The 11,926-nt window shown below is 44.0% G+C and overlaps 1 protein-coding gene across 3 annotated transcripts in view; it reads left to right on the top strand.

Moving 5' to 3' along the window:
- Positions 1-1,816: 1,816 nt before the first annotated feature.
- DENND4C (DENN domain containing 4C) overlaps positions 1,817-11,926 on the top strand; it is a 71,549-nt gene continuing 61,439 nt past the window's right edge. For all 3 annotated transcript variants that reach the window (XM_069881189.1, XM_069881188.1, XM_069881187.1), the window contains exon 1: positions 1,817-1,873. The gene's annotated coding sequence lies outside the window, so the exon portion shown is untranslated. The remainder of the gene's footprint in view (positions 1,874-11,926) is intronic.

Here is an 11,926-nt window from a genome sequence, read left to right as displayed (position 1 = left end):
GTGATCATTAGCTGGCCTAAAGAGGGGTGGAAGAAGTGCCCAGGTCCCTCAAGAAGGAAAACCGCCCAGCTCCCTAAGATGAGGTGTCCCCACACAGCCTGCCTCTGCTGCTGGAAGTGCACCTCCCAAGTGCCCCAGCTGCCTAAACCTGGCAGGGCCAGGGGAAATCTTTTGATGGCTCTGGGGTTGGGCACTGAGAGCTGAAACACACAACTTCCTGAGCCCAATGCCAGCATCAAAGGCTTTTCTCAACATTCCAAACCTTGCAAACTTGCTCAGCTGAAGCACAGGCACGAACTTGCTGCCTGAGACTCAGACTCCCAACACTTCTGGCAGATGAACACTGTACCATCTGCTACCTTCTGCAGTGCTCTGGGATGAATCCTGCAGAGACCCATGGAGTTACAGACATTCAGCTCCCATACAACTTAGAATCATAGAATAATAGAATAGTTTGGGTTGGAAGGCACCCTAAAGATCATCCAGTTCCGCAACACCTGCCATGGCCAGGAATACCTCCCACTAGACCAGGCTGCCCAAGGCCTCGTCCAACCTGGCGGTGAACACTTCCATGGATGGGGCAGCCATAGCTTCCCTGGGCAAACTGTCCTAGTGCCTCACCACCCTCATAGCAAAGAAATTCTTCCTTATGTCTAGTCTAAATCTGCCTTTTTCCACTTTATAGCCATTGCCCTACAAGCCTTTGTAAACCGTTCCTCCCCAGCTCTCATGCAGCACCTTCTGCTCCTGCAAGGTTCCTATAAGATCTCCTTGGAGCCTTCTCTTCTCCAGGCTGAACAAGCCCAACTCTCTCAGCGTGTCCTCGTATGGGAGGTGCTCCAGCCCTCTGTTTATCTTTGTTGCTCTCTTCTAGACCTGTTCCAACAGGTCCTTATCCTTCTTATGTTGAGGATGTCAGAACTGGACACAGGACTCCATATGAAGTCTCACAAGAGGGGAATAGAGGGGCACAATCACCTCCCTCTACCTGCTGGCCACACTTCTTTTGATGCAGCCTGGGATATGGTTGCATCAAAACCATATGGGCTGTGAGCACACACTGATGGCTTATGTCAAGCTTCTCATCAACGAGCATCCTGAAGTCCTCCTCTGCAGGGCAGCTCTCAATCACATCACCCCCCATGTGAAACCACAGATTGCCACGACCTAGGTGTAGGACCTTGCACTTGGCCTTGTTGAACCTCATGAGTTTCTCCAGCGCGTGCAGGTCCCCGTGGGTGACACGTCGTCCTTCCACGGCGGCAACTGCACCACTCAGCTTGGTGTCACCCGCAAACTTGCTGCGGGTGCCCTCGATCTCGCTGTGTTATTGATGAAGACCTTGAGCAGCACCGGTGCCAGCAGGGACCCTCGAGGGACCCCACTCGCCTCTCCACCACCCTCTCAGCCGAGCTGCCCCCTGTCACACGCAACCCACCGCCCCGCAGCAGCCCCGCCCGCGGCCGCACGGACCCCGCGCCACCTCCCCCCGCCAACCACGGGCTCCGCCCACAGGCGCCCCCCGCCGGCCGCCGCGGTGACTGCGGCCGCTGCCCTGCCCGGCTGCCACCGCCTCCTTTCGGGCGGGTCCCGGGCGCTCCCGTAGGCGTTTTCGCGGGCGGAGCGGAGCGGGGATCGCAAAGAGAAAGTAACATGGTGGCCGCTTCCTCCCCGCTCGGGCGCGGCGGCGGGCGCGGCGGCTGCTGAGCGGACGGCAGGTGAGCGGCGCCGAGGGGGCCGCGGAGCCGGCCGGCAGGGGCCGATCCTGCCCCGCGGGGCCGCGCCCCTCGCTCCGCGTCTCTAATCGTGCTCGTTCCCACGATTGTCCCCGAGCGCACGGGTCCCCGAGCGGCGCAGGTGGCGGGCTCGGCAGGTGAGTTCCCGCCGACCTCCTGCTTTTATTTCTCCTTTTTTTTTTTTTTTAAGCTTTTTTTTTTCCTCCTCTCTCCCCTTTCCACGCTCCGGCTCCTCCCTCAGGCTCCGGCGTCAGCGCGTTTAACCCTCGCGGGGGCGGCCCGGGACGGGAATGGGAATGGGGGTGGGGACAGGGAAAGGAACGGGTTCGAAGACGGGGATGGAGAAAGGAACAGGGACGGGGACGGAGAGGAGCGGCGTGAGGGCAGCTGGAAGGAATTTTACAGAGCAGGGGCCGTCCGTCCCCTCTCGGAAGAGGAGGAGGCACCATGGTTAGTCGTCACGCTGCGTTTTGGAAGCCGATACGACCGGCAAGATGTTATAAATCAGCCCGCGCTGGGGATATCTGATGTGGCTTTGCTGCGCGACCCGACGGGCTGTGTAGCAGCAGGAGCTGGCGCTGTGCAGGGCCTTCGTATGTGAAATAGGGGGAAAAATATTTACAGAAGCTGTCAGACTCTTTAAACGTGAAGTAAGGACAGAGTGTTATCCAGAGGGACCTGGACAGGCTGGAGAAGTGGGCCTGTGTGGTTCAACAAGGCCAAGTGCAAGGTCCTGCACCTGGGTCGGGACAATCCCCAATTTCAGTACATGGTGAGGGATGATGTGATTGAGAGCTGCCCTGCAGAGAAGGACTTGGGGGTGCTGGTCGATGAGAAGCTTGACATGAGCCAGCACTGTGTGCTTGCAGCCCAGAAGGCCAGTCGTATCCTGGGCTGCATCAGAAGTGTGGACAGCAGGCCAAGGGAGGGGATTCTGTCCCTCTATTCCTCTCTGTGGGACCTCATCTGGAGTGCTGTGTCCAATTCTGGAATCTTCAACATACGAAGGATACCGGTCCAGAGGAGGGCTGCAAGGATGGTCAGAGGGCTGGAGCACCTCTGCCATGAGCACAGGCTGAGAGAGTTGGGCTTGTTCAGTCTGGAGAAGAGAAGGCTCCAAGGAGACCTTATGGCAGCCTTCCAGTACCTGAAAGGGGCTGCAGGAGAGCTGGGGAGGGACTGCTTACAAAGGCTTGTAGTGATAAGACTTGGGACAATGGGTATAAACTGGAAAGGGACAAATTTAGACTAGATATAAGGAAGAATTTCTTCACCATGAGGATGGAGAGGCACTGGCACAGGTTGCCCAGGGAAGCTGTGGCTGCCCCATCCCTGGAGGTGTTCAAGGCCAAGTTGGATGGGGCCTTGGGCAGTCTGGTCTAGTGAGATGTGTCCCTGGTCATGGCAAGGGGATTGGAACTAGATGATCTTTAAGATTGCTTCCGACCTAAACTATTCTATGATTCCAAGCTGATTTAATTGTGCTGTTAATACCAAATGTTATCTTCCAAAGTGCCTGAGCACTACTTAACGTATTGGTGCTACAGTCTTAGAAAGGATACAAAAACCGAACAAAATTGTGTTAAGTCTAAATGAAATGCCTGTGCCATACCAGTATTTTTTGATCCAATTTCTTCTGCTGTTAACATCAAGCAAATGTGGACTACTGTGCTGCTGTCAGACTTAATGCCTGTGGTTAAATTTTTAGATCTGAGTAAGGGCTGAGCTTGTAAAGAAACAGAATGTATGATAATCTTTCTTTTTTCTTCTGTAAGCTGTGACAGTCTGACTTCTGATGACTTCTGTAGTTATTTGCTTCGCTTTTTATGTTTCTAATAAAGCTAAATTCAAGCGTATACATGGACATGTTAGTAAAAAGAAAATTATTTATGTTTAGTTACTTTTTTTGGCTGTTTTCTTGTGTAGACTAAACAGAAAGTTAAAAGTTTTTTATGACTCTTTTTAAGGTATCGTGTTAGAAGTTATGGTAGTAAACACTCTGTGCTTTTGGGGAAGAAATAATGATGGGATGCATTTGGCTCATACCTCTTTGGAAAATGAAAGGGGTTTTATTTGTATTTTTTTTCGAAAAGCAGTCATGACCAAACTTAAGTGCCTCCTTATCAGACTAGTATAGATATTTCAGGTGCTTAGCACAAGGGACACAAATGAAAAAAAACCCAAAGCTTGTTGGAAGTAGTCCATGCCCATGATAGACAATGAGAGTGCTTGCTTTCTGCAAATTTGTGGAGATAAGGGCTCACAACTCAGACCTCTGTGCAAGTGGTTGCTAGAAGTGAAATGGGCTAGTTCAAGACCATTTCTGGACTACAACATAGGTTCTGGTGGCATGCGATTGTTTCATGTTCGGTATTTCCTGTGGCTACCTCTGTCACAAAATGTGAGCATATGGACATACTTTTTCTAAAATTTCAGGAATACATTTGCACAGTACTGTGCATTCCAAGCTGCAATAGAATAGAAAGCTTTGTCTTGGTTAATATCTTGCACTAGTCCTTCTTTTTCTGCTTACAGGCTCTTCAAGGTTATAAATGTTATCCTGATGTTTATTTTTCGCTTTGGCAGGTAGGAAACTTAAAAACAGTTTTCAGAATAGCGAAGATAATAATGATGTTCTCTGTTTATGCATCTTGACTGTTTTCATTCTTTTTTTTGGGGGGGGGGCAGAGGAGCAGCGAACTCAAGGTTGTTGATACAGGGAACAGTAAAAGTGTACCCATGATTTCTTGCCTGAACGTTGGCTTGCATGTCATTAAATATTTCATTTGTTTTTGTTTCAGATTAACACAGTGAGCCAGTTTTTCCTTATTCTGCTTTCATCCTCACATTTTGTGACACCTCAGTTAGATTCCTTTACTTTCAAAAACTTCTTGCTTTTTAAGCATCGACCAAGAACCTGCGTTTTCCTGTCTAAAATATGTTTAAAATAATGTAAATTGAGGATTGACTTGCAAATTAAGTTGTTCAGTCCTGGCAGAAAAAGCTAAGTTTATGAGTCTCCAAATTAGTAGAAGCTTTCTTTCTCTTGAAATGAAAGTGGTTTCCAGTTGTGAATGAATTGCAACTCTACTACAAAACATATCCACTTTTCACTAGAAAGGCAAAGAACCCCATGTTTTTGCTTTGTCGCTGAACCTGCACTTTTCAGTGATGGCTTTTGCCTTTATAATTAATTACAGCCTTTGATCACTAAGGCTTAAACTGATGTCTAGCCACTGATGCATTCTTCAGTGCTTCTCTTCCCCTTTGCAAGTCTTTCATGTTGAGGCATTGTGTGACTGGTGAAAGCAAAACTTTTTTTTAACTTCCCCCGTTGGACAACACAGTGCTGCTATTCCTGGTGTCACATAACATGGCTCCAGCCTTATTTGTTATTCTCTGGGAAGAAACTATACTGTCTTCCAGATAAGAAAGCTGACATAGGTAGAAGTCTTGTGAGTAAGACATCTTCCAGCCATGTCTATATAATGTGTAAACTATATCTTTCTGCTTTAAGAAGGGATAAAAGTGTGGTTGAAGTTGGGAGAAAGAAAACCACAGCTAGAGAGCAGCCACCTAGGAGCAGATATGAGTTCAAGCTGTTAATTAATGTTTCAGGAAAAACAAGATATCTACAGCTATCTAATTAAGCCCTGAAACTTCTACAGTGTATCTGTCTCAGTCTAAGAGAAAGTTATAGAAAGAAGAAAGAAGGAAGCTGCTGACTCACAGCAACAGGTTATTCAGTCGGTTATTCTAAACATTGCATGGGGCTATTTCAAAATAATAGAACTACCATGGCTGGTTCTCAACCACTGATCTGCCATCCATCCTTGGAAGTAACAACAGCAGCTTGCCTGTACTGGGGAGTCATTTGTACCTATCCCTTCATTGTTTTCTTCATGCTTGAGTGTTCCCAGTGACATTTTAAGTAATGAATGACCCTAATGAGGATATAAACTGCTTGGTATCTAGGTGTAAGTGGCAGAAAATTGTTGTGTTTGAAGGTAATGTGAACTCAAGTAAACTGAGATGGTTTGTGGGTTTTTGTGGGGTTTTTTTGTTTTTTTTTTTTGAAGCCATGGATGATACCAAACAGCCTGGAGAAGAGGAGGCTGAGGGGAGACCTCATTGCTCTCTACAGCTACCTGAAAGGAGGTTGTGGAGAGGAGGGAGCTGGGCTCTTCTCCCAAGTGACAGGGGATGGGATGAGAGGGAATGGCCTCAAGCTCCACCAGGGGAGGTTTAGGCTGAACATTAGGAGAAGATTTTTCACAGAAAGGGTCATTGGGCACTGGCAGAGGCTGCCCAGGGAGGTGGTTGATTCACCTTCCCTGGAGGTGTTTAAGGGATGGATGGACGAGGTGCTGAGAGGCATGGGTTAGTGTTTGATAGGAATGGTTGGACTCAATGATCCGATGGATCTTTTCCGACCTGGTGATTCTATGATTCTATACCTTTTGCAGGTTTTCTTATATAAAATAAGTTGTGTGTTTGCCAGAGGATATACTTCCAAGGATGTGGATAGCCTGAGAAATGTGTAATGTACGTAAAACATTTGTGTCTTGTACCTGTTAAGCTTCTGAAACCACCAAAGATGTGACTGAAGAGGGATATTTTCAGAAGCTAATTTTAGCCTAGCGAAACACGTATTTCTCTGCTCCTTTCTTCCCTTGTTATCCACCACTTTTTAGGGAGTAATTCCCAATGAAAGCCTGACTTTAACTCCCCTCGGTTATCATTTGAAGCTCCTCTACCACTTCCTCTAGAAGGAACCAAGGAATGCTAACCACGTGAGGTTGAGTTTGGTTTACTGAATAGGTCCCACAAACATCTTACGAATAAAATTTTGATTTGGTGGGGTGTGGGGAGGAGGAGTACACATTCTCTTGTAGGCTTTCCAAGTAATGAACCACTGCAATGTATAGATGTGGCTTGCTAATGAATGGGAACAGAGTGCCCCTTATTGGTCAACATCAAGGTTTGTTTTCAGTTCTGAATATTAAAGGGTAAGAAGGACATAAAACAGAAAATTTCCTAACTGCATAAATATGTTGGTTTTCTCAAAGTTGTGATGATAACAGAAGAAGTAAGTCTACATATCTCCTGTACAATATTTCTTTGACTTGAAGTGAATTCTTGCAGTTAGAATACTTGATGAAGGACATGAATTTCAGCTGATCTTAAATCCCTGCAAAACCTTGGAGATGCATCTTTACTTAGCTCTTTTTTTATCTTGTGGTTTTTGGTTTGGTTTGGTTTTTTTTATCAGGCTTTAGACTATAAGTGGTAATTCTCCCTGTATAGGACTGTTACATTTTGTTATGTGGATAAAGTACAAGCATGTCACTGAATTTTTCCAATACTAGTAAATCATACAGGCAAACTTGAAGTTGTATTAAAAAATCAGAAGTCATGAACAGCACAGACTTTGCAAACGAAAAATTTGGTTTGCTGATGGTGGTATACTTACCCAAGGCCTCATACCAGAGTACCTCTACATCTCTGAAGAGCAGAATTCTTCTGTGCATTCCTGGCTGTGCTGGTACAGTTCTAGGAATAAATAAAACCTCCATTATGCATAGTAAAAGGAAGAGTATGTTGTTCAGGATTGGGTAGACCAAGTAGAAAGTTTACCTTTGAAAAAAGGCACAGCATGTGACCCAATCTTTCTTAAAAAGGCAGTGTCATTTAAAACTCTAATGTATATACTTTGTTACACTTCTGCTTTGAACTTTTTATTTTTATTTTAAGGCATCTTCTTTTAAGATAATTACGTGTGAAAGCCTTAAGTTCCTTTGGGTTATGATGACTCATTCAGCGTGAATGTAATGACTAATGTGACATTTCTGTTTATTTTAAAGAAAGCAGAACAAATCTTGCACAAAGACACAAATCCTTTCTTCTCTGAGATTCAGATTTACAGTGTATGCATTGTTAATATCAAAACATCTGCTAGGGTAAAAAAATCTTACTAAATAAGTCATTCCTCTAACTTTAAAGTGTTTTCCTGGCTATATTAACTGCTAGATGATGCACAAATTTGAGAAAGGAAACTGCTTTGAGCCTCTGGTGCCTAATTGTCTCTTGTACCTTTTTAAAAATCTCAGCCTTAACTGATATGCTTGCTGTATTGAGTGTCTGAATTGACGTACTTTGCATTTGAGTGGTCCAAGTTGATAAGTACAAAATTATTTTCTATCGCTCCGTTTGTATCCCTACCTGTTCTGTCTCTGTGGAGTATTGGTGCTGCCCTAGACCAGGTAAAAAGTGACAAAGGAAGAACAAGAAAAAAGAAGTGTAAGGCATTAAACCTGCGGTGTAGAGGGCTGTGTGATGCCTTTTCTTTTTAGAAGGGCCTGAAATATGTGTTCAAGTGTACAGTGGAGTGATGTCAGTGGAAGTGAATATTCCACTATACTTAGGAGCAGGTTATGAGGGCTGGTATACCTTTTTTTTTTTGCAAAGGGAGATGTGACTTCCCCTCCACCTTGTGCAAAGGAATCAGTGGAGGAGTCTCACATTTTGTGCATGCCACAGCAACCAAGTGATAGGACTCTGTACTGTTGTTCAGGTTGTTTGGGAACAAATCTTGGGAAAGAATGAGTGTTTGAATTTCCAATAAATTTGCTAAAATCTGAGATCAGCCCTCTAAGTAAATTGAATGAATCCATTCCTAGATGGTTAAATTGGAAATACGAATGCTAACTGTTGTGAGTTATGTCCACAATAGTCATAGCCTGCTTTAAAAAAACAGATTTTAATTTCTGATATATTACTAAGTCAATAAAACCATGATGTATCAAAACTTTATGTATCAAAAAAATACAGAAAAAAATGCATGAAAGGTATTTCAAATAGGAGGAAAGCACATGTATTAAATTATGACAAAAATGAATGCTGCGAATAATAAAAGGTAATACTAATAACATGAAGGGCACATGAATATAAAGCTGTAAATCATCTTTGCTTTTTGCAATGTTTTGTCTTTTCACAAGAAAGACTGTGACTTATTACCTAAATTTGCTTTCAGAATCTTTCCATTTGTAGATTTTAGGCTCTCTGAGGGAATATTTCTCCAGGTTTTTAGGCAAGTATGTTTGAGGGTCCGAGTAACATTGGCTGAAATTTTATAAATGATCGCCTTTCTTCCCTTCTCTCCGTTTGTACTGTAACTAAGCAGATGTGCTTTTGGCAATGATCGTCTTTAGTGCTACTTTTGCTGTTTAAAATCTATATAGTTCATCCCAGAAAATCAAGTTTCCTCCAAGTGTTTTGTCTGAGAACTCCGCCAGGGTGTTGAATGAGGCAGTATAGTTATTTTCAGTGTTAGATGATAATATTACGAGAAGGATCAAAATATATGTAATGTTAAACTTGCCAGGTGGCGAGGAAATGTGGAGTAATAAGGCTTCTTTATAGAGAATCTCAGGCTTGCTGTCCTTCAACAGCTTTTCTTAGTTTGAGGAAACTATTTACTGGTATTTATTGACACATTTCATCTGTGTAAGTACTTCCTTTGTTATATGTTACCTGTAGTGATTATTTTGTTCGGTAGTTCATATAGCATACAACATCATTTTAATATGCTAATGATCTGACATTTGACATGCATTCAGAAGGCTGAAATGTGGGCTTTAATGTATTCAAATACTCAGTTGTCCTAAGTGTGTGTATATATATATTCAGGAACATAAGTGAGCACAGCAGGAAGCTAAGGTTGATAGCTAAAGGCATTTAAGGGGTGGAAGCATAAGTTTCTTTACAGATATTGCAGAATTCAGAGGGAAAAAAAGATTTCTTTGTTTTGTGGTGAGTTTCCATGTGAAAATCAGATGTTATGATTGTCTCAGAAGTGACTGAAAATTTTTACAGGAAAGAAACAAGAAAATACGAGTTGGATTTTCCAGAGAAAACCAAAATTTTCTTGTCTATGAATAGAATTTAACTTTGTCAGTAAACACTTAAGTGATATTTTTATGTCTATTCTGGAGCAAGAGTTGTAGTCAGAATGAAGAGTTTGAATCACTTTATATATATGCTTTTGCAGATATACCATCCATTTGATGACTTTAATTTGTGAATGCTTTTCCGTTTCCACACCTCTAACATTAAGGCAGCTGTACTATCTTTTAGCTGGCTTGTTCCATTTTGTTCTGGCTTTTGGAGTTGTGACTGGACTGGAGTGTGGTTGCATGGTTCCTCTTGTGGATATTCTTTAAAATAAATTAGAAGAGATGTGGGAGGTAATTGTTGACAGTTACTGCACTTTCTTAGATTGCTGTAATCCATTTCTCTATTAGTTTTCATCTAGGAATGAGAAGAGTAGCTTAGATACTACGCAAAAACCCCGGCTTTAGAAAGTTTTGCTAAAACATTTGACAATAAAGAAAATACCATGGAAAGTTAAGTGCATAATTTTTATGAACCATACTCCTGTCTAAGCATTTTACATGTGGTTTACGTTTGTAGTAACTTCATGGTAAGGAGACCTGTGAAATGAGTAATGTAAAGGAATTACTTGGAGGTCTAGCCAACACTCTGCATTTACTGCAAATGTGCTAATGCAAAAATGGGGTTGCAGATCAAGAATGTGGTATGTGTGGTGCAGTATAAAGGGCAAAATCACAGTTCCTCTTGTAATATTCTCACTGCTGCAGCCTGAGACCAAAAGTACGAATATTCTAACTGCTGTCAAGCTTGTGGTTTGGATTTTTTAAAGCCATATTGGCAAATGAGAGTTCCTTAATGAGGAGTTGGCAAGAGGATTGAAGGACCGACTTCTGAAGTGTTAATAAGCTCCTGCAAGCTTGAAAAGCAGCAGAGAAAGAATGAAAATGCTGACATGAAACTGGGGGGTTTGAGGCTGGTGGTATAGGCCGACCAGAAATGCGAGTCATCCTCTGGATAGCTAGGAAAGGTGTTCAGTGGAGTGGAGATAAGCTGTGAGGCTTTGAAAGTGCCAATGAGATGGCCCTGTGTTTGATATGATGAAGCTGTCTATGGAGAGACCTACAGAGAAGAATGACATCTTCCTGCAGCACTTTTGCTCTCAGAAGTTAAAATTAAGAAAATGATGTTCCTCAAAACCACTGAATGGATTTTCTGCTCTGGCCTTGTGGAGCCCTTAGGAGATGATTGCCCTCAGTACTTAAGGGCAAGGGAGCCCATGAGGGCTGGGAGCTCTTCAAAAAGGAAATCCTAGCAGCTCAGGAAAAAGCCATCCCCATGTTCTGGAAAAAAAGCCGGCAGGGGAGAAAACCAGCTAGGTTGAACAGAGAGATCTTGAGTGATATCAAGAAGAAGAGAAAAGTTTATGGGCTCTGGAAGAGGGGACAGGCCTCTTGGGAGGGCTACAGGAGGGAAGTGAGATTGTGTAGAGAAAAAATCAGAAGGGCTAAGGCTCAGCTAGAAATCAGATTGGCAAAGTCTGTGAAAGATAACAAAAAATCCTTCTATAAATATATAAATAATAAAAGGAGGACTAGGGAGACCATACAGTCCCTATTGGACGCAGGAGGAACAACAGTGACAGGGGATGAGGAAAAGGCTGAGGTACTTAATGCCTTCTTTGCCTCAGTCTTTAATTGTAAAGAAAGTTGTTCCATCTGTGTACAAACCCAGGAGCTAGAGGAGCAAAATGAGGCTCCCATGATCCAAGAGGAGGTGGTCAGAGCCTTGCTAGCCCGACTAGACACCCACAAGTCTATGGGACCGGATGAGATTCATCCAAGGGTATTGAAGGAGCTGGCTGATGTGCTGGCCAAACCCCTTTCCATCATCTTCCAACAGTCCTGGAAGACTGGGGAAGTTCCACTGGACTGGAGGCTGGCTGATGTAGTGCCCATCTACAAGAAGGGTCGCAGGGAGGATCCAGGGAACTACAGGCCTGTCAGTCTGACCTCAGTGCCAGGGAAAGTCATGGAGCAGGTGATCTTGAGTGCTATCATGAAGCACATGCAAGAGAACCAGGTGATCAGGCCCAGTCAACATGGGTTCACAAAAGGCAGGTCTTGCCAAACTAACCTGATGGACCTCTATGACAAAGTGACTCGGCTGCTGTGTGAGGGAAGGGCTGTGGATGTGGTCTTCCTGGACTTGAGTAACGCCTTTGACAGAGTTTCTGACAGCATTCTGCTTCAGAAACTGTCAGCCTCTGGCCTGGACAGGCGCACACTCTCCTGGGTGGA

This window comes from Phaenicophaeus curvirostris, chromosome Z, assembly GCF_032191515.1.
Source record: "Phaenicophaeus curvirostris isolate KB17595 chromosome Z, BPBGC_Pcur_1.0, whole genome shotgun sequence".
Taxonomy (NCBI): Eukaryota; Metazoa; Chordata; class Aves; order Cuculiformes; family Cuculidae; genus Phaenicophaeus; species Phaenicophaeus curvirostris.
This window is presented reverse-complemented; position numbering and strand designations above follow the sequence as displayed.